Source organism: Equus caballus, chromosome 3, assembly GCF_041296265.1.
Source record: "Equus caballus isolate H_3958 breed thoroughbred chromosome 3, TB-T2T, whole genome shotgun sequence".
In the NCBI taxonomy this organism is placed as follows: domain Eukaryota; kingdom Metazoa; phylum Chordata; class Mammalia; order Perissodactyla; family Equidae; genus Equus; species Equus caballus.
The window spans coordinates 56,917,458-56,932,585 of NC_091686.1; the positions used below are offsets into that span (position 1 = coordinate 56,917,458).

The 15,128-nt window shown below is 40.5% G+C and overlaps 1 protein-coding gene and 1 long non-coding RNA gene across 42 annotated transcripts in view; one reads left to right on the forward strand and one right to left on the reverse strand.

Annotated features, from left to right (window-relative positions):
- PTPN13 (protein tyrosine phosphatase non-receptor type 13) overlaps window positions 1–2,058 on the reverse strand; it is a 201,548-nt gene extending 199,490 nt beyond the window's left edge. For 14 of the 41 annotated variants that reach the window (XM_070263474.1, XM_070263473.1, XM_070263476.1 and 11 more), the window contains exon 1: window positions 1,527–2,046. The gene's annotated coding sequence lies outside the window, so the exon portion shown is untranslated. Of the gene's footprint in view, window positions 1–1,526 lie in introns of all 41 variants that reach the window. The other 27 variants (XM_070263486.1, XM_070263485.1, XM_070263484.1 and 24 more) reach the window with 8 other exon arrangements.
- Window positions 2,059–2,187: 129 nt separating this feature from the next.
- On the forward strand, window positions 2,188–14,704 carry LOC106782996 (uncharacterized). The gene is made up of 3 exons (XR_001380444.3): window positions 2,188–2,598; window positions 7,684–7,758; window positions 13,792–14,704. It is a non-coding gene; the product is annotated as an uncharacterized lncRNA (long non-coding RNA).
- The last annotated feature ends 424 nt before the right edge of the window (window positions 14,705–15,128 follow it).

A 15,128-nucleotide genomic window follows, 5' to 3' on the forward strand; every position in this document is an offset into this window, starting at 1 on the left:
TTGGATGCTGGTAATCACCCTCCAAAAAATACGCAAGTAAAAATTTTGGTGGGACAAATGTAAATTCAGAAGACAAACCTACAACACAGAAAAGGAAGTTGTTAATTCTCTAATTGCAAAACTGAAAGATACTACAAATTAGTTCCTTTTCTTAATAACTAACCCTAGATATTTTTCTGTTTTTAATTCCTGCTACCATCCTACCCTCTCCCCCACAGCTACTCCCACAAAGCCCCTAGAACAAAGTTAGAACACAATGTTACGAAAAAAGCATAATAAATTTAGGATTGGATGATAAAGCAGTCAATTTGCCCCTATATGAATTTACTGAATATATGCATGAACTTAATAAAAAATGCTCCTAATGATATTAAAATGAGAAATAATTCGTATCATAGCACCAAGCAAGTTTTCACTTTGCCCCTGCCAACCCAGTCATCAAGAATTTGGGAAAATACCAAGACTCGTTTCATAATAGAGACTTTCATTTTTTTTCCCATCCTTTAGTAAACTCTGTAGATAAAAATTTTAAATCTTGCTAATTAGTTACCAATGCCCTCAACCCACAGATCAGGTGTCCTACATTTTGTTTAGATCTCCGCCTTGAAAACAAACCCGATTGCCCCATTTTCTGAGCGGTAAACTCAGCTCCAGGCAGCTCCCTATGAAGTCACCGCGTTTGTTGTTTCAAAGATGCAATTAAACGAAAATGACACAAGGCTGGTCGAAGAGATTAGCTGGAAGTTTGTGGAGGCGTCGATCGTATATGTGTAAATGAAACTGCATTGCTGTAAACCTATTTTAGTGGTAATATTTCTCCCCATTCCCCCTTTTCCACTATATTCACAGCAGAGGGAAATTAAGCTTCCTAAGAACTTTCTTGACTTTACCCAACTTTAGCTTTCCAGCTTTCTGTCCTACAATACCCTGTAATGAGCTCGGGGCGGGGGGGGGGGGGGGGGGGGGGCGGTTAACTAGAGCACGGAGGAGAAAAGCAATAAAAGAGCTTGCATCAGACAGTGTCTCTCCTTTTGCCTCCCTTCCCCACCACCCCACCCCCTCTCCTTCGAGCCCTTACATATACACATTCTTCTGGGCGGCCTCTAACCACACCATGTCCACAATCATTTACAGAAATTAGAAACAGACTCCGGGAGCCCTTCCCTCAGCACGCACAGAGCAGAGCTGCACTAGCACGATGGGGCAATGTCACTCCATCTTATCCCACAATCTCTTACTTCCCCTCTGGGGTTTCATTCCCAAGAATCCAGCTTTCCCTCGCGGAGGAGGTGGATCTACCTAACTCACAATTAAACTTTATCTCATCCTTCTCCAGCCCGGTCACCCCACCCTCACTCGAACATTAAAAACACCCCACCACGAAAACCAAAGAAAAGTTCCCTCCAGAAGAGTTGGTTTTCGGGGCTGGAGCAAAAGCAGAGAGAAGAGGAAGCGAGCGAGCGCGGTGTGCTCTGCTTTGCGCTGCGGCCCCTCCAGCGCCGAGCCCGGGCCGCGCCGGTCCTTACCCGCTCGTCCGGAGACGCGGTCCTGCTGCAGGAGCGCGGGCCGAGGGCTGCGGGGACGCGGCGTCGGGGCGGCCGCCGAGAGCCACCCCCTCTTCTTCCCCAAGCGGCTGCGGGCGTGGGCCGAAGGAGCCGGAGAAGTAGCCTGGGGAGGGGGAGAAGCGGAGCAGCATCTCCTCCTCCTCCACCACGCCTGGAAACGCCCCTCCCGCGGCGACCCCGGCCGGCCGAGCGCCTGACCCCCGAGCGCTCGGGCACCTTCTCCACCCTCCTGGGCTCTGCGCGCCTCCGACCGCTTCGCCAAGACCCTGTGGCGCGGGGCGGCTCAGCCCCTGCAGCCGGCTCCGAGCGCTGCCCGGGAGGCTGAGGCGGACCGGGAAGCCAGGGAGCGCGGCTCGCCAACACGACGGTCTCTAGGGGCCCAGACCATGGCGTGTCACCCTCGCCGCGCCGCGGCCGCCAGAGCGACTCGCCCCAGTCCGGCTCCACCTCAAGCGGCCGCGCCGGCCCCGCCCCCGCTCCTGTCACTCAACCCTTCCCGGGCTCCGAGAGGATCGCGGATCTCCAACCCTACGCTCCCTGCGGCCTCATTGGCCCGCCGGGCCTCCAGCCCCGCCCCCTCCCTAGGGACGAAGTCGCCGGGGAGACCAGCGCCCCGGTTCCTATGACAACCGGTGCCTTGGGCCTGGCTTTTGCGTTCTGCTGGCCAGCCCCTCGTCCAGGTTGATGGCACGGCAGCAAAGTTCTTAGCCCCTGCAGCGTGGGCTCCTAATTTCACGCCAAGTTAAAAATGCAGCCGATCGCCCCCACACTTCCAACTTCAGAAACAGTTCTTTTTGGCCCTGGGGTGTGCCAAGGAGAGTGAAGAATGCCTAACTGCTGGCTCTTCCCCCTTATCAATCTAAATAACCCGTCCTCCCCGGTGCTCTCGCCTGCCTCCAGGATTCGGGCTTTGAAAGGGTGAGAAGGGGAGAGAGGGACAGAGAGACAGAGAGAAAGAAAGAGAGAGAAGCGGTGCCAACCCCCTGCAACAATATAGCACCTTGGAAATGGCGGGGTCAACGAAAACAGCTCGGTGAGTTTTCCCACAGGTGTAAAGTGATCCTCAACGGTGTGGCGGCAGCACATCATCAACCCCAAATGCCCTCAGGAAAACTCAAATTCTCGTATTTTTCCAAAAAACAGTATGTAAGTTCTTGTCCTGTTATTTTCCCTCTGAAACTAAGATAATCCTAAAATTAAAGACTTTGAAAGGTTTAACATAATCGAATAAAATAAAGAACATCCATTTTGTTATCTAGGACTATACATTACAGCTTGGCAAAGGCACGCTCCAGCACCTATTCCCATCCTGCAAGCTAAGAGATTTGGGTTTCAACGATTTTCAAGGAAGTCTTGCTGAATTCATGAGCAAATGGTATCTTGTCGTTTGTGTTTCAAAAGATTGAGTTTATTCTCAGAAGTATAAGGTAACCTCCTCCATCTGGGAAGGGGACCAGGGGGCAAATTTAGTCTTGAACCCCTAGTGTTGAGCCGTGGGTGAATCTAAACTTCATGGCTGGCTCCAAAGTGGGGAGCTCTGAGGCAGAGTTAAAGCTGCAGACCCAGGCTCCCAGCCCCTGAGGCTGCTGTACGTGTATGATGAATAAGCGAATTAATAGTAATGATTTACCTTTGGCCAGCGCTGAGTTTTCATTATCTCATTTACTAAGTGAATAACTGTGATGGATGTCTTCAGTCAAATATGCCTTGCGCATGTGCATTGAATGAGAACTCACAGTGCTAAACGCAATAGAAAATGCACAGCAGAATTGTAAGATAAGGTCCCTGCCCTCAAGGAGCTAACCGCAGAGCCTAGGAAGGAAAACGATTGCTCTTGAAACAATTTGAGAACAATTATAGCGAGAATGTACAGCCAAACGTTGAGTACAGTAGTAAATGAGAGAAGGTCTATGGTATGTGGAATGGGCTGGGTTAGTCAGATTGTGGGGGAGGGGAATTTAAACTGGGTTTTGAAGGTAGGTCACCAGATGAGTGAAGCAAAGATGAGGAAGACGGTTGAAGGGCACACATAAAACTAAAGAGCAGAGCGGGAGTAGAGTGGTGAAAGTAAATAACAGTGAAAGGATCAGGCTAGTTGAACTGGAGACAGAAGTGAAGGATTGGAGCCCTTTCCCCAGTTCTCCCCCGTTTTCTTAAATGAAAGTTTTTAAATGTTCTGATTCATGTAGGGGAGAGAGAGAGGTAGGTCTGTGAGGATAAAACCTTCATGGAACATCTGCCTGTTTGCCACTGAAAGGAAGTTCACACTTTTATTGGAAAGAAAAGCAATGTCCTTAATACTTGGAAAAGCTTGTGGATTCATGTCAGAAAGAAGGTATAAAGAGTAAAGTGTTGGAAATTTTCACAAACGTAGACAAACCACAGTGTTGTGAGCTTTTTTTTTTTTTTTGCATTAAGGCCATTTCAGGTGGTTGCCCTCAAGGCTTTTTCACCAGGAATCCTTCTGTTTTGTATGAGCTGAAAGGCTGTTTTTAAAGTAAATGGCTGCGATACCAAAACCTGATAAAGAGTACACAAAACAGAAATCTACAGGTTAATCTCCTTTTGAATATAATGTAAAATTAAAATACAATATTAACAAATAGAACCCAGAACTACATTACAAATGATATGCCAAAATTAAGAGGAATTATGTCAGGTATAAAGAATGGTTCAGTAATAGAAAATTTATTCATATAGTTGACTATATTAATAAGTCAAAGGGGAAAAACTATATGAGCGTCTCAACTGATGCTGAAAAGGATTTGTAAAATCCAGCATCATTCCTAATAAAAACTTGAAGAATTTAGAATAGATAATTTAAAAATGTATGCTTTATACCAAAGCTAGAGACTTGCTTTATAATGAAACACTATAATTATCCCCTTGAAGTCAGGAACAAGGCAAGAATGCCCATCATACCCTGTACGGAAATGATAGCCAGTGCAATTAGATATGGAATAGAAATAAGAAATTAAATACTGAAAATAAGTCAGGATTTTCATTTGTTTGCAGATGATATGAAAACCCCAAAGATGAATTGAAAAACTTTTAGAAGCAATAAAAAGATGAGTTAAGGTAATCAGTTATAAAAATTAAATGCAAAAATCAAAAGCTTTCCCATGTGTAAACCATAACCAATTGGAAAATAAAAGATAAAAATAATCCTATTTACAACCACAAAAAATTAAATAGCTTAAAATAATACTAAAGGAAATTAGTAAAACACTTTAAAAATGATAAACTTATGAGACATGAAAATGTTTGAATAAAGAAGAGATATACTTTTAGATTAAATACCGAGATTCAAACATTGTATAATTATAATATCTTTTAAAAATAATCTTCATATCCAATAGAATTCTAATCAAATGTCTAACAGAATACTTTTCAGAATTCGAGAAAATAATTTAAAAATTCATTTGGAAGATTAACTATTCAAAAATAACCAAGAAGATTCTAAAAAAGAAAATAAATGAGGAATCTCACTAAAAGATATTAAAATAAATGATGAATCACAATGATTAGCAGTAGATAAAGTGGTTGACTGGATACAGAGAAAAGTGAATCATTTAATGACTGATGTTGACAAACCTAGCTATTTCTTGTGTATTTTTTCAGACACACAGATACATATCCTTTTTCAAAGAAATGTTAGCTCACATACTCATATAATACCGTGCTTTTTGTTAACTTCCTAATAGCCCTTGGATCTCTATTATCAGATACTGTACATGGGCCTGGTTCCTTGAATGGCTCCATAGTATTGTTGCTTAGATGTGTCAACCTAAATGAAGAAGTAAACTGAGGCAAGCTCAAATGACCAGAAATTGAGTTTGAGAATGCCACAGGAATTGCAATTCGGGAAACATGTGCTGTAGCAATCTACAGGCGAGTCCCTTGAAGGTTTGGGGCAGGCTGTACTTATAGGCAAGGAAGGCAAAGAGGGAGAAGTCCAGCCAGAGTCCAAACAATAAGTTCATTTTCTTGAGGTTGGGGAGAGATTCTTGATGGATGTTCATTGGTCAGGAGATAAGTTTCGGTCTTCTATAAACCAGGTGTTTACGAGGAATCAGTCTCTGAGTTCTTCCGTTCCCTTCTTCTGAGGGCGCATGTGTGAGATTCTCCATTTCATATCCTCCAGTTCCATTTAGACTGAAATCCTTTTACACATGTAGGGTAATTTATTTAACTCCTCCCTGTTTAGTGGACACATAGGTTAGTCTCAATCTTTTGCCATTCCTTACCAGTGAAATACATTTCTTTGTACCTGATCCTGGCTTACATGTGGAATAAAGCTGTAGGTTGAGCTTCTAGAAGTATAATTTCTGGATTAAAGAGTATACACGTTTTACATTTTGATGGACAAAAGCAAGCTGCCCCCAGAGAAGCAGTACAAGTTATAGTCATCCAGCACAATTGGAAAGTTTGACAGAACACGATGTTTCCCTTCCCCTCACCAACACAGCAGTATCAAACTTTTCTGACCTTTGCCAATCTAACAGGTACAAAATGCTATCTCATTACAGCTATAATTTTCATGTCTATTATGAGCACCTTTTTGTATGCTTACAAGCCATTTTATTTTTTGTTACCAACAATATTCTCCCTTGTTTTCTTCTAGAACCTTTATGGCTTTGTTTTGATCAGTTTATTCTTTGATTCATATGAAATTTATTTTGGTGGTAGCAGCAGCTACTTAGTTGTCTCCAAAAACCTTAAAAGAACTTGTAAATTTTAGTATGTAAAATATAAAGCTTCTATATAGTGATAAAAAACAATAATGAATAAGAAATTTACAAAAGAAATTCAGAAAAGCAATTAGTATTTGAAAATAAAACAACTGTGTAGAAAAAGAAAAATTAAAACAAAAGTAGGATACCATGTATAACTATCACATTGGAAAAATATTTTTAAAGACAATACAGTCATGCATCGCTTAATGATGGGGATTCTTCTGAGAAATGCCTTGTTAGGTGATGTCCTTGTGGAGCAAACGTCACAGAGTGTACTTACACAAACTTAGATGGTATAGCCTACTACACACCCAGGCTCCACAGTACTATTCTTATGGGACCACTGTTGTATATGTGGTCTGTCGTTGATTGAAATATTGTGTGACCATGACTGTATCTGGTATTGGTGAAAATATGTGAAATAGATAACGTCCCATGATTGTTGGTAGGATTATAGGTTGGCTTATTCCATTTTGGAGTGCATTTGCAATGTCTTTTATAATTTATGTTTATATCCTTTAATTTATCCCATTTTGGAAATTTATCCTATAGAAATGTTTATATACATGACCAGAGATATGATCAAGAATATTCATCGCAGTGTTGTTAGTAGTCATAAAATTAACAACAAAATAAATGTCCATAATAGTGGAAGGATTAAATAAACTATGGTCCACTCATATATATTATCTAGTGACAAAATCAAGTTGTACAGTATGGTCTGATTTCTGTTCAAATGTACAAGTATCTATATATGGCAATATTTATACTATTAACAGTGGTTTCTCAGGATTAGAATTACAGAAAACATTGCATTTCTGAAAGGCTTTTATTTAGAATCTTTACAACAAGTGTGTGTTACTTTTGTTAGAAAAGGTCAACATGGATTATCACTACTAATAGTAAAGAAATTAGATAGCTAACCATAACACAAATTTAACTGGGCTTCCGAGGGGCCCAGGAGCCTCAGAATCTTCATCGCTTAGGGGCCATCTTTGTGACACACTTTAAGTCAGGAATATTTTATGTGGGGCCCATGGATCACCCCATAATGGACCCCTGGAAACTGTATTCCAAGTATGTGTATTTGTGCAGGTTTCTAGGGAATGCATCCATATGTTTTGACAAATTCGAAAAGGGATTTATATCTCTCCAAAATGTTAAGATTGTGTGCTTTAAATGCCAATGATTTAAACATGCCACCTTTCCCCTCAAAGGTTGAAATGAATTCTGGGCTAATCTAAATCTGTAAATAGCGGTGTTTACCCAGCTGGCTTCTTGTGTTCATCTCAGTGTGAAATATGTGCGTTCCTGCTTGTACCAACTATGTTAGTGTTTTCCGCCTTTAAGCCCAGAAACATATTATCCTTTCTTGCTTACAGAGTAAGGACTGTGATGGGAACTTGGCCCAGGTGAGAAGCAGAAGCAAGATAAGTTATCCACTAAAACATGAGCAGGTAATTGGAGCACAAACTCTGACGGCGCTTAAGGAAGACTTTGTGAGGCAGTCCTAACACTTCCAAGTGAACCGAGAATTAGCTAGGGAAAAAATGCAGGATGGAAACCAGATAGGACTACAGTTACCCTCAGGTCCATTGAATAAATAGGTTACTTTCTTTTGGTAGTAGCTGAACTCTCTTTAAAATGTGAGAATTCCCCTAGGATGTGGAGTTACGTGACCACAGTGGCACAGATAACTAAGTGTTGGGAGGCAGCCTGGTAGCTCAGTACAATGAAAGCACAGCATTTGTACCAGAAGATCTAAGTACAAATCTTGGCAAGCCACTTCACTTCTCTGAGCATCATCTTCCTCATTTATACAGTGCGGAAATAAGACTAGTGGACATGTTCCACGCATAATAGCCTGTGATGTTCTTTCAGCATTCAACAGGATGAAATGAAATATGTGTATGAAAACGATTGGTAAACTTTAAAGCGCTACTTTTAAGAATCAAACAACAGCAACAACGAAAGCTGTGCAGATATTTGGAGTTAGTGTTTTAGTCTTATTAAGAAAAAATTTTTAAATAATCTCTTTCATTCTGAAGAGAAACTTTAGAACATATTTATTAGGTACCAGGGCTAGCTAGTCCTATGAATGGTGAAGTCAGAAAAATTTAATTGTGATGCACCTATAACTTTCACTTTTCTTTGCCAACCAGATTCTTAGCTCTTTTCCAATTTATCCCTACCGGCCCCAAACTGACCAGGGCTTGTTGGTTACCCTAATCAGGGCTGGCAGCATGTTAGGCTAAAAGCGTTCAGCTGCTCCCACTTGATTTGGCAGGTGCTTATTGGCTCTACCCGAACTAAAATATTTCCCTCATCCAGAATGCCTCAGCTGGAAATACTCACTTCTAGTTCCTAACGAGTGAAACTGCAAAGGTGTTAACTTTAGAAGGTCAAGTTAAAATTCACTTCACCTTCCAGCTTGCTTGCTTTGCACATTAGTGTGGATTGGTTTATCAGATTAGGTAGTTATCACATTAAACCCTGAGGGTGAGAGATACTGGAGAAGTAAATTTTAATTAATGAAGGGGAAGGAGGAAAGAGGGGAAACTAGTTTCGGTGTGAGTGAAGAGAATGAGAGGGAGAGACAGGAATTTGGTGGGGGAGAGGTATGTGGTATGAGGGTGACCCCAGGGCTGATGATACCAAGGGAGGGGATCAGGGAAGTGTATGTAGTACTGAAGGGGTGTGGCACTGAAGTCAAACTGCCTAATTCACAATTTTTACTAGGGCTGGTTCTGTCTCTGACTCATTTCTACTACTTGTCCTGGCAAGTTATGTAACCGCCTATCCAGTTTGGTTGAAGGAAGTATGGCAAACAAGCATAACCCTTCTGTTTTTTGAAACTTATCCATGTTTGAACATACAAAAAGTAATTAAATAGGAATACGCTGTCTCTAAATCTGACCTATAGGGACTTGCCTTAGGATTCATGATGCTAATTTTGATTTTTTTGAGTGTTCCCAGAAATGGAAACCAAATCAGAAGTTAAGCTTTCTCGTTTGTGCTCTGTTTTAAAGAGGGTTATTTCACACGGTCTGATGGGAGGGAGCTGCTGTGCAAGAAAGTTGATCATTAAAGGCTTTGTTTGGTGGAGCTGGGGTGTTTAATAAAACAAAGCATCACTTTGTAAAATATTTCTTAAAAGTTAATTGCCTTGATTTTTACCCTTTCCCCTATAATGACTAATAGAAAACTTAGGATGAAATGGTCTTAGCTACAGAAGCTAGCCGTCACTTTAGGGCCAAATCCAGACTTATGATATTTATATAAACGGGAGAAATGCTGAATCTGCCCCATTTTACAAGGACATGAAGAAAGGAAATTCGTCTTAGAGAGTTGAAGCTGTTAGAATGAGTAGTTCTTTAGTCCATCTAAAAAATTAAAGTAGAGAACTATAAAAAATGATACATATGTAACTTAAGCATTTTATTTTTACTAAAAACTTATCATTATACATTCATTAGCCAATCTTTTGATGCTGGGCCAGGGCCTTCCTGACTGTGAATCTGCTGCTGAGAGTTCCAGGTTGCCTTTTTTACATAAACCCTTTCCAAATGCAAAATCTACAATTTTCTGTTTTGGTTTTTGTTAAAGGAAATGTAGAACTTGAGGACACTCATGAAATAATATAAGTTAGAATACTTCCATATTTGTGTAAAATATTCCAGTTTTCTTCCCTCTGGTTAATTTGTGGCAGTAATTTGTCTTTCCATAGCATGCAACTTCATTTTTTTAAAATTGTGGTAAAATATACATAGCATAAAATTTACCACTTTAACCATTTTTTAACTTCAATAGGAAAAATATCTTTTGCACTTACATTTAATAAAGTATGTAGAAATTAAATTACCTAATTACATTAGCAAGACTAACTAACATTAAGAGTTTGGGAAACTAAAAACTGAGTTTTATGTAAGCTTCATAAGGGCAGAACTTTTGCCTGTTTTATTCACTGCTGTGTCTCTAGCTCCTAGAACAGTGCCTGCCACATAGTAGGCACTCAGATACTATCTGGGCAAGGAATGAATGGCTCTTGATAGTCATAACTCAGGCGCAAGAAGCATAAATATGCAGATTACTATGAGATAGCCCATTGGTAACCACTCAGAGGCTGCAGGCGTCAGCCTGTGTGTTTTACAGAGGGAACAGCCAGCATTAGTTAATCTAGTGAGTTGACTAAGTGAAAGTCGCTTAATAGAGTGTCTACTCTATTTTGAAAAATCCCCTTAAAGAGCTTGGCATAATATCTTATATGCAATGTGTTCAGAAAATATTAATCTTTGTTGATTGTTGGTTGATCTCTTTATTCTTGTTATTCTACTGAGGGAGGGAGAGAGAAAGGGGGGGAGGGAGAATAGACGAGATGCTAATATTGCATATATAATCTTGAAGTGTAGAAGAGAAAGAGACTTTTCTATCCTCTCGAAACAGTTACTAAACTATGCCATTAATATGAACTCAAAGAAGAATAAACTCTATTCCCTTTGGTCAGAGAATATACTCCAATTACTCTGCCGTCAATAAGCATTCTCTTGCTTCATTGTAGTTTGAATGATCCTCCTTTCTCTTGTCCAGTTCTCTTAATGGAAAAGCCTTCTCAATACCACCAATGGCAACTTGAATTAGATGAAGAGTTAAAGTGTCTGTTAGCCAAAAATCACTGTCTTTAAAACTCTCACCAGCTTGGGCTATGGATTGGATTCCAGCTACATTAAATTACGTTCCATAGGACCCCCAGACTCCTGAAGATGCCTCACCTACTCCCCATATTTCCAGGATTCTCCAAGAGACAGTTCACACATGCTCTGTAATGTTTGTCTTTGTTCTTGTACTCAAACCTCCTCCTGAAAGTCTGATGCCTGAACATTACTTGCAGTAGGGAGCTTGTCACTTCCACCACTGCTCCTGCCCTCCTTGAGAGAGTCAGGGTTGGTGTCAAGGGAATTTTCTCTCAGTGCTCCCAAAGCTCCCATGGATGAGCCAGAGCTGGGCTGGGCTCAACTGCAGAAGCAAGGCCACCACTCTGCCACACTTTGTCACCTGGTTCTTGGAGCAGTGATGTTTGTGATCATTATATCACAATGTCTCTGAACTTAACTATTTTAAGTGAATAGAGGTGAAGGAAGGTAGTCACCATGCCAGGCCTGTCCTTTTACTGTCATCGCCCTATACACACACACTCACACAGATACTCTTTCCCTGTTATTCAGCCAAAAGTAAAAGCACTTCTATGTAAAAAGCATTCAAATAGATGCTTTGAGCGATCACCTGCCCCCTCTTTCAGCAAACAGCCAGACTCTGATAAGCAGAATATCGCAGGAGGATGCAGTGGGAGATCAGTACCATTTTCTTTAATTAAGATAAGAGAGATACCAGGCCAGCCTGGTGGCACAGCAAGTGCGCCTGTTCCACTTGTTGGCAGCCCAGGGTTTGCCGGTTCAGATCCCGAGTGCGGACATGGCACTGCTTGGCAAGCCATGCTGTGGTAGGCATCCCACGTATAAAGTAGAGGAAGATGGGCACAGATCTTAGCTCCGGGTCAGTCTTCCTCAGCAAAAAAGAGGAGGATTGGCAGCAGATGTTAGCTCAGGGCTAATCTTCCTCAAAAAAAAAAAAAGAAAGAAATGGATATTGGTTTATTTAGGCAATCATCAGTGTCTGCTACTTGAGTATCCCCACTGTGGGGGTACTACAGGCAGAGTTAAGGTTTAGTGGGTGGTAAGAGTAGAGTGAACAGGTTATATGGATGTAGTAACAATAAGTTTTTCCATGAATCTTTAAGTAAACAAGCAAGAACTTTATGAGCTATTTTAATTTAAAACAATTTTTTTTTAATATTTTATTTTTCCTTTTTTCTCCCCAAAGCCCCCCAGCACATAGTTGTGTATTTTCAGTTGTGGGTCCCTCTAGTTGTGGCATGTGGGACACCACCTCAGCATAGCTCATTGAGCAGTGCCATGTCCGCACCCAGGATTCAAACCAGCAAAATCATGGGCCACCGGAAACGGAGCCCCAGAACTTAACCACTTGGCCACAAGGCTGGCCCTAAAACAAACTTTAAATGAATTGCTTTTTAATGATAGAATGTTTTTATAAAATAATATATTAATTTCTTTTTATCATCTCAACAATTGGATTAATAACATGTTCAACTATACCCACAGTAGTAAGATCAAACTATAAATGTATGTTATCAACTAAAAAGCAAAAATCATACAAAAGGTTAAATTTTATGTAAAGTATCATTGGTTTCTCAGTTACTGTTGAAATTTCCTGTCAAATTACTAGTCTTTCAGGGTCCATTGGTTTAGTCCCCAATTTCTGTTTGATGGTCATCAGTGCCAGGCCACTGCCTCTCTCTCTCCCCCCCGACAGTGTTGTATAAGTGTGTTTTTTTTAGATGACACAGATGATTATTTCAGTCTTGCTCTAGTTATAGATTAAGCCAAGTAAAATGTAATAGCTCAAAAGCACAAGAGGCCTGTTTTGGAGGGGACAACAAAGAGGAACCAAGGTAGTTAATTTGATATGATCATGAATGAAGTTAAGGTTTGTATAGTTTTGGTAAAACCAAAGTCCTAAATTTATATTTGTACGATATGTGCAAAAACTCTCGCTTAATTTTGTCTGTTTCATACTACTGTTGTCATCATTCTCTGAAAAGCATATATTTACATTAGTAATTTGGCATCTAGCCCTTGAAAATAATATTTTATACTGTACTTCTAACAGCGTAAACAAAAATGTATTAGCTATTTTGCCTTGAACTTTTAAAATTTCTCCTTCCAAAAGGGACTGTTTTTGACTTTGAAAGAGCTAGAGATTACTTTTGGCTTACCTTTTCTATTCTTTCATAAGTGGATTTGATATTTGTTTTTACTTTCATTTTTACAGCTGACAAATATTTCTTACACTTTTTTTTTTTGAGGAAGATTAGCCCTGAGCTAACATCTGCTGCCAATCCTCCTCTTTTTGCTGAGGAAGACTGGCCCTGAGCTAACATCCATGCCTATCCTCCTCTACTTTATATGTGGGACGCCTACCACAGCATGGCGTGCCAAGTGGTGCCATGTCTGCACTGGGATCCGAACCGGCGAACCCCGGGTCACCGAAGTGGAACGTGCGCACTTAACTGCTGTGCCACCAGACTGGCCCCTCTATAGTCTTTTATTTAAGACAAGGATATGTCCATATGCCTTAATAAATTCAAACAGACATTGTCCAATGACTTCTGATTGTGTGCTAGGTCATCTCCCTGTGTTCAAAATAATTTCTCGACTGAAATAAAAGAGGGCCAACAAATTTAATATATACCTCAAAGATAATATTATTTTGAATTGAAATAGAAGACCATTCATTCAAGCACCTTGACCATAGAAGAGTGATTTTCCTGTGAATGTAGAACAGAACAGGCTTTGCTCTTGGGAAGAATCTTGAAAGGGCCACCGAGAAACTCACACTCTCCTTTCGTTTCACAGGTCCAGGCCAAAGCAGCCCGACTGTGAAGCCCTGTGAAGAGGAGTATTCCTGGGTTAACTCAGCGGACGGTTGTTATGCACTGTGTTTTTCTTTCTCTCCTCTACCAAGTCCCCCCTCTGAGCTCCACTCAAATGTGTTTCTAACCAAACTGTCCAAGTTGCATGGGGGTGGGGGCTGGGAAATTGACGGAAGAAAGAAAGGTGGAGAGGTTTAATTATTTACAAAATTCTAAGCTCCTTAGCTTTCCATTAAAATCTTGTTGAAAAAATTTGATTTCAGGCCAGCCCCAGTGGCCTGGTGGTTAAGTTCGGCATGCTCCACTGTGGTGGCCCAGATTCGGTTCCCACGTGCAGACCTACACCACTTGTCAGCCATGCTGTGGCAGTGAGCCACATCCAAAATAGAGGAAGATTGACAGAAGATGTTAGCTCAGGGTGACTCTGCCTCAGAAAAGAAAATAATAATTTGATTTCAATGTGGTTCGTTAGGCTTTTAGCATTTGTTTTATGATCTTTGACTATATCAAGAATGATTTTTTTAAAATATAAGAAAGTTAAATCTTTGAGAGAGCAGCATATTATTTCAATTTTAAGTAATTACTGTTTAGCAGTATAGAAAATGATACAAAATTTAGCCAAATTAAAACCACTGATTTATTTTTATTTATTTTATTTTTCGGGTGGAATTAGCAATTTTTTTAATGATTATGAAACATAATGATGCATTTTATGATAGAAAATTGGTAAGTACATAAAAGAAAAAGAAGTTGGGCCTGCGTAGGGTAGGGTTGGAGAATGGGGGGGTGATCACTATAATTCCACCCTGATGTGATTAATGTTTTTTAACATTTCAGCATATTTTCTTTTTTTCCCCAATTATTTTATTGAAATAGTAAAGTCTTATAACATTGTATAATTTTGGGTGTACATTATTATTTATCAATTTCTGTATAGACTGCATTGTACTCACCACCAGTAGTCTAATTTTAATCTGTCAGCGTATGTATGTGCCCCTTTACCCCTTTCACCCACCCGCTCCAGTCGCCTGTCGCTCTGGTAACCACTAATCTGTTCTTTTGGTCCATGTGTTTGTTTATCTTCCACATATGAGTGAAATCATTCTGTATTTGTCTTTCTCTGTCTAGCTTATTTTGCCTAACATCGGACCCTCAAGGTCCATCCGTGTTGCTACAAATGGGACGGTTTTGTCTTTTTTGATGGCTGAGTGCTATTCCATTGTGTATGTATACCACATCTTCTTTATCTGTTCATCAGTCGATAGGCACTTGGGTTGCTTCCATGTCTTGGCTATTGTGAATAATGCTGCAGTGAACATA